This window comes from Haliaeetus albicilla, chromosome 8, assembly GCF_947461875.1.
Source record: "Haliaeetus albicilla chromosome 8, bHalAlb1.1, whole genome shotgun sequence".
In the NCBI taxonomy this organism is placed as follows: Eukaryota; Metazoa; Chordata; class Aves; order Accipitriformes; family Accipitridae; genus Haliaeetus; species Haliaeetus albicilla.
The window spans coordinates 37168064-37189081 of record NC_091490.1 but is presented as its reverse complement, the minus strand read 5'-3'; the positions used below and the strand labels follow the sequence as shown (position 1 = coordinate 37189081).

The following is a 21018-nucleotide window of genomic DNA, read 5'->3' as shown; positions in this document are numbered from 1 at the left end:
ACAAAGGAAACCCACAAACCCGAGTGGCTCCAATCTTCGGTCACGACAAGTTCCTAGGACACAGTCTTTATTTCTAGTCATAATGAGCTGTGACAGGAGCTCAGGCTCCAGATCTTAGAATGAAGCTAGTAGCCAAGAAGCTTTTACCTTAAAATTAAACATTTTTGATCTGAAGTTAAAGACAGACTAAACATGGAAATCCAGACTCATTCGTCTCTGCAGGGTCTACATTAGGCGGGTGCAAAGGAAGTGTGCTGCTGACAAATACAAAATGAGCTACTAGAAGAAATTAATTTATGCTTCATGCAATTATGTCTGGGTCCTGAACTGGTAACACCACTCAGGAAAAATGCAGGCGGGTTGTCTCAGACAGTTCAAAACGAAACAGCTGCTCAGGAGGCAGCCATAGGCAGAGGAAGGCCACAGAGAGATCAGAAAATGCTGTCATTACATTGCCCATGTATCCCAAAGGCTGCACAGTGCTTCACCACTGCACTTCCCAGCCAGCTTTCTCCTGACTATTGGCTTTCTCCTGCCCAGCTCCCACACAGCCCTGACCCTCCCCATCTCCCCATAGTGTGACCCATTGCTCCCAAACAACCTCACTGTCAATGCTAGCTCCCTCTCCCAGAATCGCACACACAACAACTCTTCCACATCAATATACTGCCCTTCTGCTGTGCATTTTATCCTACTTGCCTCTATATGATTTTCCCTTTTTTACTTAGAAACTAGCAGCATTGAGAGTCCAAGGCAACTTTCTGCCCCTTGGTTCTGTAAACAGTAAAATTCTTGGATGCAAAGGACAAATTACATGGCAAACCCACAGCCCAGACATGGAGACAGACTCACTTCAGACACAGACACATTGACAGCACTTGGCTGCCAAACAGGAACGCATTCCTGCTAAGGAGATGCAGACAGATCCTCATATTCTAGTTGGCTTTGGATTCATTTTTGCTTTAATTGAAAAAGTGTGCACATGGTTTCTCTGCCAAATTCAAATGGGCACTCCAGGGGCAGAGAGAAAACCCTGATCAGTGCAGTAGCTGCAGAGGGAATGACCTGATCAGCAAGGAACACTCCCTGCAGCTCCAAACAGGAGGTGAACTGAGCAGTTGCAGCTAGCATGAATAAGTTTGTCAGGCTGACAACTAATTGAAAACAGCATTTAAATGGAAATTATTCTCATTTCACATCATTTCCCAGCAAAAGATGAAAGACCAGGAAAAAGTCTAGTAATTGCTAATCACCTACTAATACTGGGAATTTGTGTGTGTACCAGAAATAAGAAAAACTCACAAGTGTCTTTACAACTGACAAATAAGCAGAGGTATTTGTGAATGCTTGAGGCACACCTACCTATACCAAAAACTTAGTTTGGGATTTCATTGTGGATAGTTCCAAAAAGACACAACGAAATAAGACATCAGGGGCTGAAGTTTAAAAATGTCTGTCTGTCCCCACATATTTCCAAATAGTTTCAAGATACACTGTTGTTCTGATTTCAACAGGTGAAATGTGTGCTCCTCACATTACAGATAAATTCAGGGTGAAGGGTGAGATGATAAAGTTGGCTCAAATATTCACAATAGTGAAATCTGAAGGTGACTGTCAAGAGTCACAGAAGGCTCTTGTGGTCCAGGGTAAGTGAACAGAAAACCAGCAGACGAAATTCAAAATCAGTAAATGCTATATAATACAGCTGGGGAAGAAAACCTGCCAATATACGCATATGCTAATAGTTACTAAATTAATTGGGAAGGAGAACCCAATGACCTTGCGCAGAACACTCTGAAGACACAGACTCAGCACTCATGAGATATGACAGAGCATTAGGAATTATCTTAGGGAAGATACACTAGAATTAGAAAGGCGAAGAAAGGGACAAGGTGAAAAAGCAAACGCTTAGAAGCTGAGCAGAGATTAGGTAAAGAAGGATTTTTCAGTTTGGAAAACTTTACTAGAGGAGGAGCAGGCAGTAGGCAGGCATACAACTATAAGTGATAAGAAGATAAGTAGAAAAGGATTATTTATATCTCATTGCACAAAATCTAGGGGGAGCCAATGATGTTTTCAGGCAGCAGATTTATAAGAAACAGAAATAAATGTTTTGCCTTACTGCATACTACTACACAGACTGTGGAATTTCCCATGGAAAACTGCAAAGGCCAAAAATAAAAGCAGGTTTGAAAAACCACTGGACAACATAATGCAGTCTCCTAATATCTGTAAAAATTACACCCATAAACATGATGCAACCACTGTAAATCAGAGACTGCTGAATGGAAAATGGTGCATATGCTGCTCTCTTCCGAAAGCATTCCCCATCATCTGCTATCAGAGGTAGAATCAGGGGCCAGGTGGGATTTGCTTTGATGCTGTGTGGCTAGGGGGCTCACAGAAGAGCCCTCTTCTTCAACATTGTAAGTTTTTTTATTTTTCCACATTTGGTAAATAGAATCATAGAATCATTTAGGTTGGAAAAGACCTTCAAGATCATCGAGTCCAAACATCAACCATGCCCACTAAACCACGTTCTGAAGTGCCTTGTTGTCTACGTGCTTTTTTAATACCTCCAGGGATGGTGACTCAACCACTTCCCTGGGCAGCCTGTTCCAATACCCGACAACCCTTTCAGTAAAGAAATTTTTCCTAATATCCAACCTAAACCTCCCCTGCCGCAACTTGAGGCCATTTCCTCTCGTCCTATCTCCAGCCACCTGACAGAAGACACCAGCCCCCACCTCACTACAACCTCCTAAATACATTTGCTTTTTCCTTTATTAAGCACAGTTCTTCACCCAGCTTGAATTTTCAATTCCTCATGACTCTATTATGGCAAGAAAAAGCATCTACCTCCCAGAGAAGGGAGGTGTCTCTTGTTATACACACGCAGATACAAACCTATTTTCCTGAAAACAGCTGCTTTCACTAGAAAATGCCTTTGTGGTTTTTGAAAGCTCTGGCTGATATCTGAACACCAATTTTCATTGTTTCTACTGGAGAGTTAACACCATCAGGTATCTTACCTGGAAGGAGAGCATGGACTGTCAGGTGTTCAGTAGTCCATATTTCGGGAAGGCCATCAGTTCTGAAAGAGAGAGAACAAGGAGAGATGGAAAAGTAAGCACAAGAGATCACAGAAAAATACAGCAGGAGCTCTCGGGAAGCTCACTATACTGTGTGTGGTGTGAACTCAGCTCTGCAGAGGGGTTAACAAGGACACCAGGAGCTGAACAGTTACGAGAACATGGAGCACCGAAAGGCTTATTTTCTGTGAATTAAGCCGAAATATTTTTCAGGCCATGAGTTTTGCAAAATCATTCAATCTCAAGCAGCATTTCAACCTGGGAATATCTGCCAAGAAATAGAAACTTGGAGAAAACTTGAACGATGGACAAGTGGGGCTAACAACTAGTATGCTTTTCTGCCCGCTCTGCAGGGACTGGGCTGTTCCTCAGGCTACCCCAACTTCAGCAGTAACCCTGGGAGCCTCTGAAGGCAAGACTTTGTGTCTTGGTTACTCCTGAGCTCTAAAGACCCCAAAACATCTGACAAGCCTTTGTTATTTGTGTTCTCTTCACAATATGGAGATGTTCTTTGTGGTTTGAATACAGAGGGATTAATAAATATAAGTCACTCAATGGCAGAAGGAAGTCTTCAAAGTAAGGTGGAGCACCTCCCTCCATTTCCCACAGCCCAGGTCCTAGGGGCTGCTGTGAGACTGATGCACAAGCAAACTGGGGTTTGCAGCTGCAGGAGTGTGGGCAAACTCTCAAACCACAGAACAAACTTTCTTGTGTGTGGGAGGAAGATGCCAGAAAACTGTAGGTGTGTAAAGCATGTAAACGAAATACTAGAAATCTCAGCTAGGTCTTCCCTTGATAGGGGATATGACATTCCCACTGCCACCTCTACGAGCAGGTTAAGCTTTGTTTACACAGGTGGGGATCTGTCTGACTTTAGGACAGGTTGTAAGGAGAACTGGGAGGGGGAAAAATTCAAATGGCTAGTTTTGTATACACTGCCTCCTGTTGCCCCAGGAGAACAGGGCCAGTCTCCCCATTTCCTATTCACTCTGCCCACCACAGTAATTTATTTGATGACATTCACCCAATGGCGATAAATAGACAAAGAGGGAAAGCAGAGGTGTCTTTTCACAGACAACCCTGAAAACAAATTGGCAAAACCACATGCCAATTCCTAAATGCCAAATCTCCAGAACACCTGCCAGGAATGCTAAAACATGACAGAAATTTTTCTATTACCAGGGCAGGCCCCCATGGGATATGCAGTTCCTTAACACAGCTTCAATAAGAGTATTCAGAATTTACAGCATAAGATACAGAATGAGTCTCAGATTTATTTGTAGGACTCCCTAGGCAGCTAGACTTTCTCAGAACCAGTGAAACATAGGAGGATTGAAACTAGAGTTACGCAGGAACTTGAAAGCACTGTAGAGTAGTTTTATGACAGCTAAGATGTATTTCATTATAACTGCCACTACCAAAACAGAGAACAGATCCCTTCTCTGAAAGGAAATCAGTGGAAGTTTTGGCATTGACTTGACTAGGGTCAGGATTTCAGCCCATACAAATAGAGGGACAGAGAAAGATGCAGAAAGACAGGCAAGCAGCAGATGACATTCAGAAGGTGATGCATTAATTGTAGTGATTCAGCGCTGTACTGAGCATTTAAAATTTTTGCTTTGCTTTCTTTAAGGGAGAAAAGATGCATTGCTTGTTATGTTTGGATAGAACATAATGGCAATACAATTTTCAGACAGGAACTGAAGTTTCCACAAAATCAAATAAACAAATGCCCTTCTTTTTTTCTTTTCTTTTTTTTTTTTTTTAATTGCAACTTTTTGTGAGGAAAATTATGAAGCATAGTTTTGGTCGGGTCACTCATTTCTAACTGAGTATTTCATTTTGTTGAACTGTGCTGCAGCTGTTTCATTTCCAGGCAGTATCAGATAATGCAGAGCTACTCTTCCCTTGCGGTCTGGAAAATGTTACTCTTACTAGGCTCTTTGGAGGACTGTATTTCTTGTAACATTAAATAAACCTCTAATTGAATCAAGCTGTTCATAATGCTGCAGGAGCCAAAAAGACTCTGCAGTCTTTTTGGCTCCTGCAGCATTATATGTAGCTTGGAAATACAATCCTTCAAGACAGAGTGTATCAAAAGTTAAAATAGCAGCAGCATGCTCAGGAGCTGTAAGACTCATGAGCTAATGTGTTCTTGGAAAAATTGTACTTAATAGTGAACTAGAAGAAAATGCACAGGTGTGTAACTCAGTTTTTTAAACCAAACTATTTAGATATGGGGAAATGTCAAAAATATCTCAATGTTTTTAAATGCACTCTTTTTCCTGACACATTTCAATCTAACAAGAACATTTCAGAGTTTTGTCTTGATTTTGAAATTCAGAATTTTGTTCAGCTTATTCTGGGATTTTGCAAGTCGTTGTGATGGGCAACCAGACATAAAGCACACAAGGCATAGCCTCCTTGAACCCACCTGAACTCTCTGACCTTTCTCTTGGGAAAAGAATGACAAATCTAATCCGGGGTTAACACATTTACTAATTCAAGGCAATCAACAGATTTTGTTTCTTAATAGAAGCAGTTCCAGGATGTATTTATTCCAGTCACAGCAAGAAGTGAAATGATTGCCTGTCTAGACAAGAACTCTGTGCTTAAGAGTAGCTACTTGTGACGGCTCAGAGGCAGACAAAACCTTCTGCACATCCAATTCACCTGAACGTGCAACTTCTTCCTCCTCTTCCAATGAATCACAGGCAGCTTTTTCCAGTTAGGACACAGTCCTGCAGTCTTATTTGGACTAAAATCTATAGGACTGCTGGGCTACATTGTTAAAGACTGCCAGTACTTTTTACTGTTACTTTTTCATTTTTCCTTCATGAAATTAATGGAGTCTTTAAAGCCAACACTCACCTGCTGGTGGCTTTGTTCTGGGCAGAGGCATAATCTAAGACTAAATGGACAGCAGAACAGCAGTGGTGCCCATCTTCTGTGTGACAGCTTGGTGGCTAGACCACTTGCTGACAAAGTGACAGATCTGATCTCTAAATGTGCCTGAGCCTGAAAATCAGTGGAGGTAATTTTACATGATTACAGGTGTTGAGATTCTAAGCTTACAACTGTGAATTCAAACTGCACTAAATTAGCACAAGCTGAGAACAAGGCTTATCCATCTGAGGACATACAACTGGCTAAAGCAATGCCTGCATGTGCAGGCAAATTGAATGTCAAAACCAACTGACCTGCCAGATTGCCCCATTCAAGTGCATGAGGATGCTGCAAACATGGAGCTAAAATAGGAGGAAACAAATGCCTGTGATTTGATTTGTTGGCAAGAAGATAGGTTGTAGGCACACTGGGGAGCGGACACAGGCAATCTACCTCCTCCTGGGGAAACTGCAAAGCTCTCCATTTGAAGTCCCCTCAGCCGAAGTGCTCAAGAGATTAGAGGAACATGTGATAGGAGAAGAGCCAACAAGTGAAATTAGTTATGAGTTATTTTCCTTAGTCCCCCACTTCTCCAGCTAAGTGGAAATACCACTAGGAATGGTCTCCTTTCAACAGAAAAATCTTGAATCAGAAGAATTAAATAATTTCAATCTAGTTAAAAACTTTTAGATGTGATGGGTAACAATTTAATCAAAGGATATCCTCTACATACAGTCATTAGGAAAGTTCACCAAAGTCACAGAGATTGACACCTTCCAGGCTATTCCTGGAACTTCTTGTTGTGCAGACTGGAAGACTTTTCCCTGCACCACCCGTGCCATTTTCCATGGTGGTGGTGTTCAAAGAGATAGGGTTGAACACAGCTAAGTAACAAGCTGTGATGTCCCAACACTGCCACTCTCCCAGAACCAGGAGGCTGTGTGTGGCAAAGTCTTAGGTCATCTTGGCAAGGACAACTACTCAACAAGCATACAAGAGGGGTAGAGAAAAATCAAGCACCTTCTGATGTCCAAAAAATGACTTCCAACCAAAGGCAGAATTATCCAGTGAGGACACAGACCCTGCAGCTGCACCAGTTAGCACAGGATGCTCCTGCAGCGGGAGCATAAGGTGACATGGCTCACTGCATCTACTTGCTCCAGAAAACCAGACTGGTAGGAGACAATGGCAGCTTGAAAAGGGAGTTTGAGGCTACCCTCGATGTTTTGGGATGCTGGGGTTCACATGGAGAGTTCTCAAAACATGTCAATAAGTCCTTTGATCTTCCACACAAACCAATAAGAAGGTGAGACAGGTTTCAGCCCTCCTTCTGCCTTACCCCTTCTGAAAAACCTCAGTTGAGTCAGAATGAGTCACTGTGCCTCTGCCCACTCAGATGTTAAAAAAGAAAAAAAAAGAACAGATATTATTGTGTTCTGTGTAGAGATTAAGTATAGTTTGATATTTTCAGGTTCTGAGGAAAAAATAAAAAGCATCAACTAGCAATAGAGTCTAAATGTTGGAATAAGACCACAGAGGTGAAGAGCAGGTTGTATAACTCAACAAGTGGCTCCTTCTGCCAACACTGGCCTGACTGGTGGGCTCCAGCTCTATTTTGGAGACAGTCTGTAACCCATATGCAGGACAGACTAAGGATACTCCTAAAGAAACCATACTACTCAAGAAAATAATCTCAAATCCTTACCACACAGTAGTAGCCCTAAGAATCAAATGGATGTGGTCCTAACTGTCCCCTATCCCTGACAAGATGAGCAGCAGTAATTTCAGGTAGCAAGAGCATGAGCTGGATTTAACTGACCAGACCATGGCAGAAATAGACAGCATGAACACATTCTCTATAGACAAGCAGAATTAACTGAACAGTCTGTTTTCTACTATTGTCTTTAAGACTGGTGGTTGGCAAAACCAGATAGAGATAGGACCCAGAAAGCAAGTTATTAAGAAAGATTATCATTACAGACCATTGTTGATCAGAGCAACCAGAAAACACTACCTAAACATCTGCAACATTTGAGGAGAAAACTGATGAAGGCGAACACAAGGTCCTAAACACCCCACACCTGCCATGGATAACACAAAGGCTAAGGAGAGGATGAACAAAACCTGGGAAGACATCTAGTGATGATAGGCAGGGTATGTGAGCAGAACACGAACAAAATACTACATTAAGTGGGGCAGGAAGTGGTGTAAGACTGTAAAGCTTATTTCTAACATCTGTTTTTGCTGAATAGGTAGGGAAGAATCTGTGTTAGCAGCTCTAGTGAGGCGATCACAAATTTTACTATGTCTGAAACAAATACATATTTTTAAGTCCCAGCTGCTAGAACCAGAGATACTCTCATGATACAGCAGAACTCTAGAAAACAGAGGGAAGCAAGTACAATCTAAAAGACCAGACATCAAACCAAAATAAAAATTTCCAAATGCATTACTAAAAAAGAAGACATTTTATTTTAAGGAAATCCCATTGTTTTGGTGTCCGCAAAATGGTATTTAAATATGATTTTGCTCATACATTTCTACTCACACCCCACAGAAAAACTTAAGACACAGACTTTGCTCCTAATTGTTGAAGAAGGCAGAAAGCTGCTAATATACTTCTATTAGGCCTGGGTCAGAGCAGCTTTACCGTTTCAGAGAAGGAAAGAACTGCGAACAGAGACTTGCACAGAGAAAATTTCTTGGACAAAAAGAGAGCAAAGAAGAACAAGGATCCTAATGGCAACATAGTTTCTCATGGGAAACTTGAGAAAGGGGAAAGGCCTATGAGAGAGGTAGACAGAGGCTGGACAAGTCAACAGGGACCAGCCTACAGTTTGTCTGGAAACACTTAGAAAACGAAACAATCAGAAAAACAAACAAGCAGCATGAGATCCTAAAACAATGTGCTAAGCCCATCACAGATGCCAAGTCGACCATGCAAGATCAAACCCACAAGGGTGGAAAGGATGAAGACAGAGCTATGTTCCCTCATGGAAGCAGGGGTCTTTCTGCACAAGAGGTGATATCTTCTTTGGACATCTCCCTCGAACAGGAGAAGGAGACCCATCAAGGAGGTGGCTTGGGCACACTGTGATAGCCTGTAGCATCAGCCTGATCTTCCCTATTCTCCTATGACTTCCAGAGTTACCAGAGGAGGAATTGCAGCCACACTACCAGGAGGGGATAGCACCGAGGAAGTCAGGTGAAAATGGGTCTGGCCTTGTCAGACAATTTGAGGACAAGAGCTTCACTCAGCACTGCATGGGTTAAGCCACACACAGCCTACACAAGGAAACCATTCTGCTTATGCCCAGACAGCTGAAAACTTGCTTGTACTGTCTTGGAGGGATGAATCACTGTCCTGGTTTCAGCTGGGATGTAGTTAACTGTCTTCCTAGTAGCTGGTACAGTGCTATGTTTTGAGTTCAGTATGTGAAGAATGTTGATAACACTGATGTTTTCAGTTGTTGCTCAGTAGTGTTTAGACTATAGTCAAGGATTTTTCAGCTTCTCATGCCCAGCCAGGGCACCTGACCCAAACTGGCCAACAGCGTATTCCATACCATGGGACGTCCCATCTAGTTTAGGAACTGGGAAGTGGGGGGGCAGGGATTCGCCGCTCGGGGACTGGCTGGGTGTTGGTCGGCGGGTGGTGAGCAATTGCCCTGCGCATCATTTGTACATTTCAATCCTTTTATTACTACTGTTGTCATTTTATTAGTGTTATCATTATCATTATTAGTTTCTTCTTTTCTGTTTTATTAAATCGTTCTTATCTCAACCCAGGGGTTTTACTTCTTTTCCTGATTTTCTCCCCCATCCCACTGGATGGGGGGGGAGTGAGTGAGCGGCTGCGTGGTGCTTAGTTGCTGGCTGGGGTTAAACCACGACAATCACACAGAGAGAAACTCTGGCAGGTAACACAAAGAAGGACCATCACAGCCAGAGTTCCCAATACAGGCAAGAAAGATTTAGGCAGATAAGAGAAAGCATGGCCTTACAGGCTGTCTAGCAAGAGCATCCATCTGCAGAGTCCATCTAGCATAACTTCTCAGGTGTGCCATGAATGCCCTAAGTGAGTTCGCATAGCTTTTTGTTTGATGCACTGGGCAGCCATTGGGGAAACAAAAGCGTTTCTGTTTTACCTGCTCAGGTTGCTACTGCTCGGTACAGTGCTCCTCGCTATGCAGTTGTCCTGCCTCTAGAGCATGGGGCTGGTGCCGTGACCCAGCACTATTGGCTTCAGGTGGGAGCAGGCAGCTTCCACAAGGGCTGAGAAGGAATCTGACACCCAAAAGGCACTACGGTCTCCTCAAAACGTGAAGTGAAAGAGTGGAGCTAGGCCAGATGCTGAAGAGAATGTAGCCCACATTGAGCTTGTCTGCTGGGGAACCCACTTCCCACATGGCAGCAGAAAGGGCAGCACAGACTTACAAACCCATCACTATCACAGTGGCTGAATCAGAGCTTGGCTTTACTGGAAGGGCTTCCGAGAGGAAGTCCTAGAAACTTCTAATCCCAGAGAAAAGGAGACATGAAGCATGCCTTCAGCCACTCTTCCCAGACACTGTGCCTGGCTGAGGGACAAATGGCCTGGGCAAGTATAACTAGACAAAAAACAGGCAAGAAATGTGTGCTAAGCTTCCCAGCAAGGTCACCATCTGTTATTTCTCCCAACATTAGCTCACATCTCAGGAAGGCAAAACCCTGGATGTTTCCAGGCACCTAGAAGGAACAGAGAAGCACATTCCCTCCATGCTGTGCATGGGTAGCTGGGGGGTAGTAGAAGCAAACAAGCCCAACTTCAGTGTTTGGGAGAAATGTCACATTAGAACATGACCAAATCTGATTTACTGAGTTACAGGACAAGGTCATGACTGATCTCGTGTTTCTCACTAGCTGAGAAACTCAACTCACATCCTCTCACATACCAGCAGCAGAACTGAGCGTGATATTCCCAACACAACGTGCCTCACAGTGCAGAAAGGTCCCCAGGCTGCCTCTGAGGTCTAGATTATTAAGTGAGCCTGAAATCATGGTTCTTGCTCACTTGGCTTTCTGAAATATTAATGCCTATTAGTATATCATTATTCATCTGAGAAACAAAACCTCCAGGACTGCTAATGTCCTAGTAAGGACATTCCATTGAGAATGAGGGTCTTTGGGGATTCTTTTGGTTTTCTTTGTAAAGCTTCAGAATGTATTAAAAAAAAAAAAAAATCTGACTATTTGTCCTGGTTTCAGCTGGGATAGAGTTAATTTTCCTCCTAGTAACTGGTATAGTGTTATGTCTTGGGTTCAATATGAGAAGAATGTTGATAACACACTGACGTTTTCAGTTGTTGCTAAGTAATGTTTAGACCAAGTCAAGGATTTTTCAGCTTCTCATGCTCAGCCAGCAAGAAGGCTGGAGGGGCACAAGAAGTTGAGAGGGGACACAGCCAGGACAGCTGATGCAAATTGGGCAAAGGAATATTCCCTACTGTATGACATCATGCCCAGTATATAAACTGGGTGGAGCTGGCCGGGAGGGGCAGATTGCTGCTTGGGAACTGACTGGGAATCAGTTGGCGAGTGGTGAGCAATTGCATTGTGCATCACTTGTTTTGTATAGTCTAATTCTTTCATTATTATTATTATCATTATTATTATTTTCTTCCTTTCTGTCCTATTCAACTGTCTTTATCTCAACCCACAAGTTTTACTTTTTTTTTTTTTTTAATTCTGTCCCCAGTCCTGCTGGGGGTGGGGCAGGGAGTGAGCAAGTGGCTGCATAGTGCTTAGTTGCCAGCTGGGGTTAAACCATGACACTACTACTCAACTTCCGTAACACAAACCTGATATCTCTCTGCTTTTTCCAGCAGAAGCATCCAGGAGCTGTGTGCCTGCTCTCAGTGCAGAACACATGCCCCAGTCACACTCGCTCATTTCCATACAACTATGACATATCTGCTGCATGCTTGTTCCCAGAGACACATGACGCACCTAAAAATTTGTTCCTCAATACCTGCTTTAAATTGAGTAGTGTATTTCCAAATAAGTGGTTTTATCATTCATATAGGCACTTGGTAGCTGCTGAAATAATTAAATGCTGACCATGGCTTTCATCTGAATTTCTTTTGGTCTGAAGAAAGACTGTTGAATGAGATCAGCAACGTATGGAAATGCATGCATGATAAAACTGCCCTCTAGTGGGAAAGTACCACTCACATCTACAGCCAACGTACAGAGGAGGATTTGGGGTCCCACAGCACATCACTGAGCCTCAGGGGCTGGATCAGACAGCAGTCCCATCCTTTTAGACTGTCCCTGTGTCTGGCTTGGCTGAGGCTGCAGCTAGACAGCCTCTGAGGGGCTGCCTGCTGTATTCCCAGCACAGCCACACCAGCGTGACCAGAGGTAACACTGCTTTGGCTTTTTGAGCCAGGCCCTTGCTATAATGCCATTCACTGGGGCCTGCAGAGGACATCCTCTGTCAGCTGGCTCCACCTATTTGTTGGGGAAGAAAGATTATCGGAAGCAAACTGAAGAAACATCAGTAAATATCAACTGGCAGACAACCTAGCATTATTCAAAAGCCTTGCATTCACATGGTGCTAGCACTTGGCTAGCACCAGGGCTGATGCACATCAACAGTGAAAGCTGAAGCCCTAGAGACTGAGAAGTTTCTCCAGGGCCCCGTCCACAGAGATGCCATCATGCTGTACCAAAGAGCCAAGTACACCCACAAGCCCCACTCTTCTGCCACATGCACTGGACAGTCCAGCACCTTAGAGATGTTAATGGTGTTAACCCTTTTTGCAGTACAGTGGGATAGGGCTTGATCTAAGGATGGAGATGTATGACCAGCAATGGCCCAACACTGGCTTTACAGAGCAGCATCTCCTCTACTAGAGGAATGATGTGACAGCTAGGCTTCAGGAGGTCTATATGAAGGAGAAAACAAGGCTCCTTATCAAAAGGAAATGAAGTCCAGGTAACTGTATGTCTCGATAGTGGAAACATTTCAGAGAGGCTGGAAACAGAAATAGAGAAATTACAGCACAGGAGGTGATTGTGCAATTACGTCAGCCCCCTGCTTCCAGATGCACCTTAGCCATCTTTAATTTTCAAAGCAGAAATGTTGAGCTTTGGGGTGACCACACACTGTGTTTCCAAGGATAAAATCTCTCTTTCTGCCCAGAAATGCTGTCTGGCAGGCCAGGTTCATGACATATGCTCAAATCAACTTCCATTTATCCTGAGGGCACACATCCAGACATCCCCACGCTTCCCAGCTGTTTCCAATTCACACTTCCCACTTCTGCCTCAGACATGTGGGCCTGACATATAGAGAAACATGGTGGTCCCTCTTTAGTCCACGGAGGACATGGGCTCAGTTTATACCTGGCTTTTCATTAACAAAACCTCACACTCAGCACATTTGCCATGGTTTTCTCCTCTGGGAAACTCGATCATTAGCTCCAATGCCCTCACTGCTGTGACCTTCTCAAGCTCCCCAGCTGTGCTCTCAGTCAAATGACTACAGAGATTAATCAGCTGGTCCTCCTCCAGCAGTGCCACCCAGCCTTTCCTATAGCCATGACAAAGCTGTTAGAGCTGCCATAGAATTGCAGCAGCCCTTGTTTTCACCAGTCATACCATCTCCTCCTTGCAGGGTTCATTGCCTGTCTCCTTCAAAAAAGGTTAGTTATTTTTAGCACTAATTACTCAGTGTAGTCAGGACCTTTGTGTCTTTCCACCTTACTGAAAAAAGGAAAGCAGTAATACCTCACTCTGCCCTTTCCATTCTCATTTGCTCTCTCTACGACAAGAGACAGTGCTCCTCTTGCACTCCCTCACCATAGATTTAGAGATGCAACAGATGGCTTCCTCGAAGTGCTGCCTATCCCTGAGGAGACAGGCTCAATCACTGCACCCTTACAGATGGTAGGAAGCAAGCTGTACTGTGCTCTCTTGGCCACATTTCACAATTGCACCTTGCAAACACTAATACATCCATACGCACTCTCTGTGCTGGCAGCACAACCACACTGTGATGTGCAAGCCTGTGGTGGGGGCCTAATGTAGGAAGATGGGGCACTTTCAGATCTTGCAGTAGGGTATGTCGAACATGCTTTACACAAGGTCATTCACATCCCTTCAGCAACCTCTTTTGTCCGACACCCTTCAATAAACCCTATTCCAACAAGATCACATCCAGCCAAAAGAGAGATAAAAGGGACAAAATAGGTGCAGGGTCTAAAATTGGGTTTCACTGGGATAATGCGAGATTGCAGCACCATTTACTCCCCCCTTGCGCACAGATGCATGCAAAAATGAGAGTGTATTCTTGGCAACATGAGTCAGACCAGTAATATTCCTGCTGTCATTAGACTCTGCATTTAAACTCTGACCTGACATTTAAATGTAACCACTACAACAATGTCACACCAGTCCCTCCGGTCCCATCTGCCCGTAAAGCAAAGTGAGCAGCAGAGCTCAGACCACCAGGGCCCCATACTCCCTCATCCTTCAGGCACCCTCAGGGAAGCTCTTTCCCTGGCCCTACTTTGACTCTGCTTATTATTTCTACCCCACAGGATCTGAGGGCTCTGGCCAAGACACCACACAGACTGACAGAGGCCTTATGCCAGAATTTGAGTCCTGAACAGGACCATCTCCTAATGATGGTTTGTTGCATGGCATTAGGCCAGGTAGATAAAGAGCCACCATGACCTTTTCCCATAAACAAGCCATGGATCTATCATCCTGAGCAGCATTCCTCCCTTCCTCCAAGAGCCTGGGACCAGCACATATGACTGTGCTAAAATGCTTGCAGATATGGCTCTCACCTTGAGCTAAAATAGCCACTGAACAAAAGTACCCACAGAAAGACTAGTTTCATACTGACTGAACCTTGCAGTTGAATCCAGTATTCTGCAGGCCAATTCAAAGAGCTTTTTTTCCCCCCCAAATTTATTCATATTTGCTCTCTTCCACTTTTAGAAACATCTTCAGGTTGTACCAGTAGTCCCTTATTCATAAAGATGGCAGGGCACAGGCTGTTAGCATTAATCTTAGAACAGAAAATGCTTAACAATTTTTCAGTGTGTGACTCCAGAGCTTCAGCTCAATCACTTCCGTAGGCCACTATATTAACAAACATTTACAAAGTGAACTCAGTTTAACACATATTTTTAGGTGGTTAGGTTTATTTTTCCAAGATGGGATCGTTCTGTACCACATATCCTGTGGTTTCTTTTGATCCTGATGATATGAGAGCCCTTTGGGAGCAACCTAGAGCTGGCCTCCAAGTTAATTCCAAACCTGATATGGCCAAACTTCACATGACAATTCAAGCATTCAGATCCAAAAGCTTTTTGCCTCAGGCCATTGGCCACAGCTGTAGAAACAGCCAGTTTCACAGGGTGATATTGCAAGGTCAACAGCCCTTTCTTCTTTAAGCATTTATTTTTCCTATGGGTGTAAAACAACTGTTCTTTAGGAATACCAGAGGAGAGCCCTAAGGTCTATGCCAGTACTTCCCTGCTTATCTTGTGCTCTTAAGAATAGCTTCTGCTCTCCAATATTTAGGGCGAAAGCTTGCACCCAAAGATAGCATGCAGAAGTTCCATAAAGGAAAGGGCGTGCATAAAGGAAGATGTGCAAACTAAAGCCTCCACTTCTTCCTCAGCTCAGACTTTAGTCCTCTACTACCAACTTCGAAATAACATTGACAACCAAGAAAGAAAAGCTGAAGTTAAAACTTTGCCCCAGACTTTGTCTCCACATTTGTGATTTTAGAATAAGGTTTGGATAAAGGTATTTCAGTTTTTAGTCTTATATACATTTAGAATTTAATTGCAGAAATATTTGCCTGATCCACAGGGGAGCAGTATACTTTGAAATACGAGGATTTCAGAATAAAGAGGGTGTCCTTTCTCCAACAGCAAAGACAGACTGATCTGACATTATTTCTTACTAGAGAGTTTTGCTTTGCCAAAGTGATAGCTGTTTGTCTCAAACCATGACCTAGAAGCATTCAATCCAATTATCACATCTCAACTGAAATGCATCTTTGGTTACTAAATAAACTGGACTAAACCTACCTACTGCATTGACTTGAAGAGAGGAGGTGTTATCAGCAGTTCTTCATTCAGCAGCTACCCGGGGTGGGCTCCCATCCACTCTGCCAGCCCCACTGTCCCCCCCAACAGGTCTGCACAGGAGACAGAGGGGAGAGCAAGCACTGAGTGCCCATGGGGATTCACCAAAACCCTTCTGGACCCCACAACAGTGGCTATTTTTCCCCCTTCCCCAAGGGCAGCATTTGCCAATGGACCTAGGACAACACAGACACCCAGGGGATGTAACCGAATGAGTGGTGGATTAGAATAAAATAGAAAACACGGACTTCATTGTACCTCCAGTGCCAGCTCAACTCTAAGTCATTTTGAAACTGCCCTATACCACAGTGGGAAACTCCTCAGGGTTAGCAGAACAGCCTGGTCTACCCTATCTGATCAAGGCACTATATTCTTTACATATTCATGTTCACTGGCTTGGGGATCACCATTGCATGTCAAGTTTGCCTTTATCGTTTAGCTTTCTCCCTGTAACATCTATGTATGGCAGATCATAAATACCATGATGGGGAAGATTGTGTGTGGGGAACAGCTGGGAATAGCCAGTAACAGTGAAACTCAGATACACAAAAGCAAACATTGTCATGTCTCTGGAAGCTGTACCTGAAAGGAGGGCAGGGAACAGTGGAGGAGGGGCTGCCAAGGGGACCGAAAGCCCCATCAGGTGCTTGGGCCAGGAGGGAGACACCATATACTGAAAACGCACTAATAAGAAGAGGCCCGCTTTAAAAGGGCAGGTCCTTTGTCTTCCCTGGGATTTTAATCACACTGTGGTGGCTGGGTAGAAAGGAGGACTTGCGTTGATTTCAAGAATAAGTATTTGCTCATTTAGAGTAGTTCTGCAAACCTCAGGCAGTATTGCAGTCTGACTAAGGGATGTGCAACTCTCAGGTGGATACTTAAGTTAGTTTGTAGAATTGGGACAGGTCCTGGTATGGAGAAAAGAGTTTCAGTAATGGGAGTTTCCAAGGTTAGGGGGATTTTTTTTTTTTAATTTTTTTTTTCTTCTTTCTGAGAATCCATATGAGGAGGAAGAGCTGTGGCAAGGATGGGAGGACTCCCTCTCCTAAACCCTACTAACCACATGTGACAGCATGTAATTAATAGCTCATCAACAGGGAAGTGGGGCTATCCCTTAAATAACCTGTTCAAAGCATTCCCTTGCTTTCAAGGAAGAGGAAGGAAGATTAGCCGTTTATGACCTGACACAGGAAGGGGAAGAAGAGTGATGCATCCCTATCTGCTCTTGCTACATACCCAAACAGCTGCCTCCTCCCTCATCCTCCCAGGCACCTACCAAAAGTAAGAACACCCCAGACGGGAAAGCTTTGTAGCACCAGTAACCAAGAAGCCTTGCCTGAAACTAGAAGCCACAATGATATTCTGCTTTGGAGCCATGTGGCTGTGTGAGAGCTGTCAGGTTCATCAGAGATAAAACAATGACCACTCTGCAGGTCATAAAATAAAAACAAATGTTATTCAGGGGAGGGAGGGAGGGATTGTTTATAAAACAGTTTGTACCCATTTGGATTACACGTCACCAGCCAATAGTCCATGCAGCTTTAAGATGCACCAGTTACATATTCACCTTCAAAACGAACCATCTGACAGGGTGCAAGCACCACTGCCTCTCAACCCCTCTGGAGGGGACTTACCAATTTTTCTGGGATTTTCCTTGGAATTACCTTTGGCTACTACAAATGCTTTCAGCAGCATTTTCAGAAGTCAGTAGCACATACAAATATTTCATTTTCCACTTGTGTCTCTGCTGGAGACACCACAGTGAAGCTGATTTTTGTAAAAGTCCACCACTTGGCACTGTTTGGAAATGAGCTCCATTTCAAGTGTTCTCACTTGGGCACCCATCATCAGATATGCTTAAAAAGCCCTTCCTCTACCACTGCCATAAAGATTCGGTAATAGCACAGACCCAGGGAAAACCAACCATGAGTAGGACAGCCCTACACACTCGCTAAATTCAAAGGGAACTTTTGCACATTTGCAGTTAAGCACAGACTGTTTGGCTGAACTGGTGCATTATGGCCCAAGGCAATAAGGAATATGCCCAAAAAAGATGATTACAATGTCTTAGTCTTGTATTCTGCTTAACACAAACAGAGAATTTTACTAAGTGTTCCATGCGTTACACCTTCCCCACAGTAATTCCTCCTGTTTGCTACCAATTCATCCCATCTGAATTTTAATGCCAATAAATGATACCAGCATTTAGAAGAGAGAATCCCTATGTTCTTTTCATACCTCTGCAGGATAAAAGGTACAGAGAAGAAATGAAGTTCTGTTGCTTATCAGTGAAAATACTTCAATGAAGTTTTGCCACGCAAGCCAAAGCTCCTGCTAATGTCAGCAGGATGGCACCAAGGCAGTAACCAGAACACCAGGCAGGTGCAGTGTCACAGGAAGGAATTAGGAACATGCTCTTCCCTTTCCACAGTTCATGGATTAGACACGTGTACATCACACATACCTGCAGCATCCTCAATGTGCTGAGGCTGGAGCTGACCCCTTTCCTAACCCGAAGGCAGGAAAAGGAATGGCTCAGCATCCTCTGCATGGGCAGACAGTCATGGAAGAACCAGAAAATAACCATTACACCTCTTTCAGAAATGTGCATGCATGCCTGTGCCTCAGTGAACTCCAAGCATCCCCTGAAGAGGAAGATGCTACACCTTCCAAAGCAAAGGTGCAGTGTAACCTGTTTGCTAGACAAATTTGCAAATATCAGAAGAAACCACAGTCCCCCACTGTGGTCCGCCCGATCCAGCTCCAGGGTAACTTCTTTCCCCGGGTTCATCACCACCAAAGAATCCTCTGCTTCTGGGAAGGGGCACAGTGCCATCAGTGACTACACTGTAGAGGTTAAGCATATGGCAAAACATTCATAATCATCTCACTAGGCTGCTCCCATGTCCCCAGCTGTTTGCTACCTGCTGATAGTTACCAGCAATGGAGAACTTAACAGAAAGATGTACTGCTCAGAGACCAAACTGGCTTTCTAGAAATGCAGTGGAACTGCACTGCTGTCTCCCTGCCTTTTCTCCTACTACATTTTCTTTCTAGTCATTACTATCCCCTTTCCCGCTCCCTCTCTTTCCAAACCATAGCCAAATTCTGACATTTGGACAGCACAGATTTGGCAGCTCCCTTAATGAGATAAGACACATAGCCTAAAAGAAGTAAAGCAGTTTTAAGCAACAGTTTTCAGATCTGCACTGGGCTCTGTTTTCCCCTCTGCAGCAGAGTTGGTCCTCCTTACTGCTCCCTTGTCTCCCTCCACAAGTAACAGGCATATCTATTTCTATAGTCCCTTCTCTGGCCCATCTCAACCACCATGCCCTAATCTCCTGGCTCCCAAGGGGTGTGTCTTCCCTGCCTCTTCCCTTCACCTTAAAAAAAAAAGGGCGGGGAGGGGACAGCAAATAAAAAAATTCTTTTAAATCACATGCCAGCTAAGCCACTCCTGCCTCTCTCTACTCTAGCCCCAGCATTTAGCAGGCTCTCCCTCGTTCTTCCCTTGCCATCTCTCTGCTTAACAGACTCCCTACAACGCTGGTGCTTCTTTCACCCACCACCTTCCTCCAAGGCAAGCCTGGCCTTCCCCAGTTTAGGAAGTGTCAAGCTACACAACCAAGATTGGGGATAACCTGCAACACTTCTGCACAAAACCAACCCAACCCAACCCAAACACATGGGAGTGACAAGCTGGATCCCCAGCTACTTTATATCAAACGGACACTGCTAAATTGCATGAAGCTTTGTTCATCTGTGCCAGTGAAGTCTGGCTCACAATAAGTCCAGCAGGCAAGAGCATAATAAATGTTAAACATAAGTGTACCACAGTTCTATCTGGGTCACAGGAAGCAGAGATCACACAGAAGTATATACTATGAGAAATGTGTGCAGGGGAGGAAGGTCAAATTTCCTGATTCATGCTTTGCAAAAATGTCAACAGAAGGTTGTCCCCAAGTGTCAGTGCTGCTGCAGCAGCTATCACTTTCTTTTTTGGTGTTTTCCTTACTCACTTCAAGATGCTTGAAGGAGAACTGCTAAAGCTGCTGCTGCATCATCAGTGCAATCTGGGGAAGTTTCTTATTACAGACTGGAGACGGGCATCCACAGCAGACAGGACAGTACCAGCATGAGTGGCAAGTCCCAGGGAAGTTCCCTGTGACTGCACAGGCCGTTTCAGTAGGAAGTCTATAGTGGGTTGTTGAACATGTTAGTTACAAGGTTACCTTGCAAACACAAAACCTTACAGATCCTCCTCTTCAGACATCAACTCCCCAAGTCACCCTTCTCAACCTGCCTTACAGATGTCAAACAAGTCCCTGATCCAGAGTTGTTTCTTCTGCCTGACCAGGGTGGAAAGTGAGGCCTGAGGACATAGAGCAGCTCTCAGCAGAGTTGGTAACAGAGGCGGCAGCCTTCTTGGCCTTGACCTGCACTGACTTCATAGCACTCCTAAGTGATTGCTGGGTTCCTGAAAATTTTATTCTAACTGGAAAGAGCCTGGCAAGGTGAGTTGATAACTGTTTTGGACTTCTACCCATAAGAAGACTATAGGAAAAACCATGCAAGAGTGCCGCCAGGTACAGGTAATTCTGTTTGGGGCTCTGTTACAGGGACCTAACCCGGACAGCATCCCAGCAGGCCCAGAACAATCCATTTTGCAGAAGTGTAAGTGGCAATACCAGACATGAGGTGCCAGAGAAGCAGGGTCTTGAGCTGTACAAGAAGAGGTGAGTGGAAATCCATGCAGTCAAGATATCCGTCTGGCAGTGAGGGTCTGCATGTCTGTGATTAATTCAGCAGAGGGCTGAACCTTACTAGTTCTTGGAGCTCTCTCGTCCCATGTCAGTCTCTTCGCAAAATCAAGATTACACACAATGAAG

The 21018-nt window shown here is 44.2% G+C and overlaps 1 long non-coding RNA gene across 2 annotated transcripts in view; it reads right to left on the bottom strand.

Moving 5' to 3' along the window:
• The window catches only part of LOC138686482 (uncharacterized), a 117427-nt gene that overhangs the window by 82348 nt on the left and 14061 nt on the right, over window positions 1-21018 (bottom strand). For both annotated transcript variants that reach the window (XR_011325869.1, XR_011325870.1), the window contains exon 2: window positions 3033-3094. This is a non-coding gene — a long non-coding RNA (uncharacterized lncRNA). The remainder of the gene's footprint in view (window positions 1-3032; window positions 3095-21018) is intronic.